Source organism: Triticum dicoccoides, chromosome 6A, assembly GCF_002162155.2.
Source record: "Triticum dicoccoides isolate Atlit2015 ecotype Zavitan chromosome 6A, WEW_v2.0, whole genome shotgun sequence".
Classification (NCBI taxonomy): domain Eukaryota; kingdom Viridiplantae; phylum Streptophyta; class Magnoliopsida; order Poales; family Poaceae; genus Triticum; species Triticum dicoccoides.
In genome coordinates, this window is record NC_041390.1 from 477639005 (window position 1) to 477646033 (window position 7029).

Genomic DNA, 7029 nt, shown 5'->3' on the forward strand with positions numbered 1-7029 from the left:
AACTCGTACATCCTTTGTGCTTACAACCTCTCCATAGCTAGGACCTTGCCTCTCCATACCTACCCCCCACTCTACTGTCAGGCTTAGAACCACGACAGTTGGCGCCCACCGTGGGGCAGGTGTTTTAGCGATTTTGTGGAGAAGTTGCAATTCTTCCGAGTACTTTCATCATGGTGTCTGCTGGAGTTTTGGTCGGGGGTCAAGAGATCCGTCTCGGCACTCTCACCTTCATCGCCGACGACTCCACATGGCTCCAGGAGGCTCCACTCGACGTGGATGCGCTCCCCGTCCGCGGTGCGACGCATTTTCGCGCATGTGTCCGTGGCGTTCTGCTGCGGCAACCGTCGACCCAGTATCGGTCGGCTCCTTTATCGTCCACCCTCCCGGTCTCCCACCAGCGCAAGCGCTCAGGCCGGTCGAGGCTTCAACGATGGGTGAGGCACGCGGTGGCTCGCCAATCGGCCATCACCCAAGTTGCGGCAATCGAGCCCGACGAACCTCTCTACGGCTTGTTCGATCAGTCGACTGGCTCCGTAGAGACTGCATCCGAGTGCGGTAGCAGTGATCCAGCGGCGGAAATCTTGATGGTCGACAGGCCCCACAGTCCCCCTGGCTTCGCCCGTGGTGGTGGAGCAGGTGACGGCGGCGACCCTACACGAGGCTACGAAGAGTACCAACCCGAGCCACTCGACTCTCTGCAAAGAGAGGAACTTCGCCGCAGGAACGAGGATCCCCTGCGTATTCCCATCGCAGGAGAAACCCCCGAGGCTCGTGCCTTGGAGGAGGCGCGTCTGGCCAATTTGGCCGAGCGCACTCGACTGGAGAACCTTCAGCGAGCACTCGACGAGCGCGCGCGGCAACGAGTTCCCGACACCAGTCGACGTCAACTCTTCCCGCCGACTCAGGTATATCGAACCCCAATTCAGAATTTAGCAGCTGCGACCCGTATAGCAGAGTCCATCCAGCCTTCGCAGTCGGAAGCTGGCAGAGGTTTGCTGCAGATCAGGGATCTACTCCGGGCAGCAGGAGATCAGAATTCAGCCGTGTCTCAGTCGTGCAACAGAATTCACAGTCGATCCGTCACTGTGAATATGGTTCAGTCGGCTCACAGCCCCAGATCGCCTCCGCGGCGTGAAGGGCGCGAGAATCGGCAAGATCAATATGGCGACAGACTCGACCGGGATGATAGGCGTCGAGTGCCCTATTCCCCTCCGAGGGGTGGGTCTTACGCTCCTCGGCAGACAGATGATAGGCGTCAGTACAGTACAGGGCGTAGGGTTCCAGTCGACCCCAGAGAACCAGGCTTCGACGCGCGATCCATTATCGTGCAAGGGTTGGTTGACCGGAACAGAGCCCATCGAGGTGGACTCGATAGAGATGTACCCACAAGCAGTCGAGTGCATGTTTCTGGTCCTGAATGTTTCAGCAGAGCTATCAGAACCGCAGTTATCCCTCCCAATTTCAGGTTGGCATCAGGAGTCAGCAAGTTCACTGGTGAATCAAAGCCTGAAACTTGGCTTGAAGACTACCGAGTGGTAGTTCAGATTGGTGGTGGGAACGACGAAGTGGCCATGAAGCACTTGCCCCTCATGCTGGAAGGTTCTGCCAGGGCATGGTTGACTCAATTACCTCCTAGCAGCATTTACACTTGGGAAGATCTGTCCCGAGTGTTCGTCAGGACGTTTGAAGGAACTTGCAAGCGACCAGCTGGATTGACAGAGTTGCAAGTCTGCGTGCAGAAAACTAATGAGACTCTCAGAGAGTATATTCAGAGGTGGATCACTTTGCACCACACTGTGGAGAATGTGTCTGATCATCAGGCAGTCTGCGCCTTCAATGATGGTGTCAAGAACAGAGAACTGAGTTTGAAGTTTGGTCGAACCGGTGACATGACCTTGGGTCGGATGATGGAGATTGCTACCAAGTACGCCAACGGCGAAGAAGAAGACCGACTCCGAAGCGGCAAGCACAAGCCGAGTCAGTCGGAAAAAGGAAACACCAGTCGAAAACAGAAGCGGAAGGCTGAACCGGCAGCTCCTGGAGAGGCTCTGGCCGTGACTCAAGGAAAGTTTAAGGGGAAACCAAAAGGATCCTGGAACCCCAAGAAGGTAAAGGATAAAGAAGGGAACGACGTGATGGATATGCCATGTCACATTCACACGAAGAAAGACGAAGAGGGGAATATCATTTACCCAAAGCACACCACTCGCCAATGTCGACTCCTGATCCAGCAGTTTCAGGGAAAACAGTCTAAGGACAAGGAGAAGGAGTCGGACAAGGTCGAAGACAAGGAGGACAGTGAGGAAGGATATCCGCATATCAACTCCACTCTGATGATCTTTGCAGATGTGGAAAGCAGAAGTCGACTGAAAGTGATTAACCGAGAGGTGAACATGGTTGCCCCCGCAAAAGCAAATTATTTGAAGTGGTCTCAAACACCCATCACATTCGACCAATCTGATCACCCGACTCATATTGCCACCCCTGGGAGGCAAGCTTTGGTGGTCGATCCAGTTGTCGAAGGCACTCGACTGACAAAGGTGCTGATGGATGGTGGAAGTGGGCTGAACTTATTGTATGCAGACACATTGAAAGGTATGGGCATTCCGATGTCCCGACTGAGCACTAGTAACATGAGCTTTCATGGAGTTATACCAGGGAAGAAGGCCGAGTCACTCGGCCAGATAGCTTTGGACGTGGTGTTTGGCGATTCAAAGCATTTTCGCAAAGAAAAGTTGACGTTTGAGGTCGTGGATTTTCAAAGTGCATATCATGCCATTTTGGGGAGACCAGCTTACGCGCGGTTCATGGCTCGACCATGCTACGTATACCTCAAATTGAAGATGCCCGGTCCCAAAGGAGTGATCACTGTCACCGGTGATAGGAAAAAGGCAGAAGAGTGCTTTCAGAAGGGCTCCAAGATTGCCGATTCCCAGGTGACGGCAGTCGAGTTCGAAGAATACAAGCAAAACGCAGATCCGAGTGACTTGCTGCGACCCAAGAAGCCCGCCACAGAGTCTGCATTCCAGTCGTCCGGTGAGACGAAGCCTGTTCACATTCACCCGACCGACCCCGAAGCAGCTCCGACCCGCATCTCCACGACACTCGACCCAAAATAGGAAGAAGCGCTCATCCAGTTCCTCCGTGCGAACTGGGACATTTTTGCATGGAAGCCCGCTGACATGCCAGGTGTTCCCAGGGGACTGGCTGAGCATCGCCTAAGAGTCGACTCATCTGCAAAACCAGTCAAAGAGCATCTTCGGCGGTCCGCCGTCCAAAAGAGAAAAGCCATTGGCGAAGAAGTGGCTCGACTGTTGGCGGCAGAATTTATCCGAGAGATATACCACTCCGAGTGGCTCGCTAATGTCGTCATGGTTCCTAAGAAGGACAAGTCGCTCCGAATGTGCATTGATTTCAAGCACATCAACCGGGCCTGCCCGAAAGATCATTTTCCTCTCCCTCGCATAGATCAAATTGTTGACTCGACCGCGGGATGTGAGAGGTTATCTTTTTTAGATGCCTACTCCGGGTACCACCAGATCCGTCTGTACGGGCCCGACGAGGTAAAACAGCTTTCATCACTCCATTCGGGTGCTTCTGCTATATCACCATGCCGTTCGGCCTCAAGAATGCCGGAGCCACATTTATGCGAATGATTCAGAAGTGTCTACTCACTCAAATCAGTCGGAATGTGGAAGCTTATATGGATGATATCGTTGTCAAGTCGCGGAAAGGTTCCGACCTGCTCGCTGACCTCGCCGAAACATTTGCCAACCTCAGAAGGTATGATATCAAGCTCAATCCATCAAAGTGCACATTTGGAGTTCCTGGTGGCAAGTTACTCGGTTTTCTCGTTTCCGAACGAGGAATCGACGCTAACCAAGAGAAGATTGGCACTATTCTCCGAATGAAACGCCCTGTGCGAGTGCATGATGTCCAGAAGCTTACTGGATGCTTGGCCGCATTAAGTCGATTCATCTCACGACTCGGTGAAAAGGCATTACCTCTTTACCGACTGATGAAGAAGACAGACAAGTTCGAGTGGACTCCGGAAGCTGATGCAGCGTTTGCCGAGCTAAAAGCTCTGCTCTCCACCCAGCCGGTGCTTGCTGCTCCAATCAGCAAAGAGCCTCTGTTGCTCTATATCGCAGCCACAGGACAAGTCGTCAGTACTGTGCTAACGGTCGAGCGGGAAGAAGAAGGAAAAGCTCTCAAAGTTCAGCGCCCAGTGTATTATTTGTCTGAAGTCTTGACTCCATCCAAGCAGAGATATCCTCATTATCAGAAGCTTGTGTATGGAATATACATGACCACAAAGAAGGTTGCTCATTATTTCTCTGGTCATTCCATCACAGTCGTCAGCGACGCTCCACTATCAGAGATTTTGCACAACAGAGATGCAACTGGTCGAGTGGCCAAATGGGCGATTGAACTTCTTCCCCTTGATATCAAGTTTGAGGCAAAGAAAGCCATTAAGTCCCAGGCAATAGCAGATTTCCTTGCCGAGTGGATTGAACAGCAGCAGCCGACTGAAGTTCACTCGGAGCATTGGACCATGTTTTTTGATGGCTCTAAGATGTTGAATGGTTCCGGTGCTGGGGTTGTCCTGGTTTCCCCCAGAGGAGATAAGCTCAGATATGTGCTCCAGATTCACTTTGATTCCTCCAACAATGAGGCAGAATATGAAGCCCTCTTATATGGGTTGCGCATGGCCATTTCACTCGGCGTCCGCCGCCTGATGGTCTATGGCAACTCGGATTTAGTGGTCAATCAGGTGATGAAAGAGTGGGACGTGAGAAGCCCAGCCATGACTGGATACTCCAGTGCAGTGAGGAAGCTGGAAAAGAAGTTCGAGGGGTTGGAGCTCCATCATATACCCCGACTGAAAAATCAAGCAACTGATGATCTAGCAAAGATAGGTTCCAAGAGAGAAGCCATCCCGAGTGGTGTGTTCTTGGAGCATATACACACTCCGTCAGTCAAAGAAGATCCTTTCACCGAAGAAACTCCACAGCCCAAGAGTGCCACAGATCCGACTGAGGTTGAAGTCCCAGCGGTGCTCGACTTGATCATGGAGGTTTTGGTGGTCATTCCCGACTGGACGATTCCGTATGTCGCATATATCCTGAGGAAAGAGCTCCCGGAGGATGAGGAAGAGGCTCGACAGATCGTCCGTCGATCTAAGGCCTTTACCGTAATCAGAGGACAATTATACAGAGAAAGCGCGACTGGAGTTGGTCAGAAGTGCATAACACCAGAAGAAGGTCGACTCATCCTCAATGATATTCACTCGGGGACCTGTGGTCATCATGCGTCCTCTCGGACCATCGTGGCCAAAGCATACCGAGCCGGATTTTACTGGCCAAAGGCGAATGAGATGGCAAAAGAGATAGTGGATAAGTGCGAGGGATGTCAGTTCTACTCGAATATGTCACACAAGCCTGCATCGGCTCTGAAGACCATTCCACTCGTCTGGCCTTTCGCAGTATGGGGATTGGACATGGTCGGTCCTTTGAGAACAGGACGAAGTGGCTTCACGCATGTACTGGTGGCAGTCGACAAGTTCACCAAGTGGATCGAGGCTAAACCAATCAAGAGCCTTGACACCGGTACTGCTGTTAGCTTCATCAGGGAACTAATATTCAGATATGGAGTCCCACACAACATCATTACGGATAATGGGTCGAACTTTGACTCAGAGGAATTCAGAGATTTCTGCAACTCCCAGGGCACACGGGTCGACTACGCTTCAGTCGCCCATCCGCAGTCGAATGGACAAGCAGAGCGAGCTAATGGACTGATTCTTAAGGGATTGAAGCCTCGACTGATGCGTGATCTCAAACACGCGGCTGGAGCTTGGGTCGACGAACTTCCCTCAGTACTCTGGGGACTGCGGACCACACCTAATCGGTCGACCGGAAGAACTCCATTCTTCTTGGTCTACGGAGCTGAAGCAGTCTTGCCGAGTGATCTTCTCCACAATGCTCCTCGAGTTGAAATCTACAACGAAGCAGAGGCTGAACAAGCGCGGCAAGACGCAGTCGACCTTTTAGAGGAAGAAAGGGAGATGGCTCTGATCCGGTCGACCATCTACCAACAAGATTTGCGTCGTTTCCACGCCAGAAATGTGAGAGGTCGAGCCTTCCAGGAAGGAGATTTGGTTCTTCGAGTGGATCAGCACAAACCACACAAGCTTGCTCCTTCTTGGGAAGGCCCCTTCATCGTCACCAAGGTTCTCCACAATGGGGCGTACCGTCTTTACAACGTCGAGCATAATATCGACGAGCCCCGAGCTTGGAACACGGAGCTACTCCGCCCATTTTACACTTAAGTTTTATCACTCGGATGAGTTGCAATAAAGTACTTCTGTAGTTCATGGACCTCAAAATAATAGTGTCATAGTCCCTCCATAATTTCTGTCGCTTTTTATTTTTTGTCCAATAAAATTCCCCCTCAGTGGGTGACTTAGCTGGGAATCCGTTTCGCCTAAGTTTGTAAAAATCCTACCGAGTGGCGAGCCAGACTCCCACTCGGAGGCTTAGCTGCGAATCTGTTTCGCCTAAGTTATCAAAATCCTACCGAGTGGTAAGCCAGCCTTCCACTCGGGGGCTTAGCTGCAGCCCTGTGCTCGCCTAAGTTATAAAAATCCTACTGAGTGGTAAGCCAGCCTTCCACTCGGGGGTTTAGCTGCAGCCCTGCGCTCGCCTAAGTTATCAAAATCCTACCGAGTGGTAAGCCAGCCTTCCACTCGGGGGCTTAGCTGCAGTCCAAGCACTCGCCTAAGTTACAAAAATCCTACCGAGTGTAGAGCAACCCTCTCACTCGGGGGCTTAGCTGCAGTCCAACCACTCGCCTAAGTTACAAAAATCCTACCGAGTGGTAAGCCAGCCTTCCACTCGGGGGCTTAGCTGCGAATCCGTTTCACCTAAGTTATCAAAATCCTACCGAGTGAAGAGCAACCCTCTCACTCGGAGGCTTAGCTGCGAATCCGTTTCGCCTAAGTTATCAAAATCCTACCGAGTGAAGAGC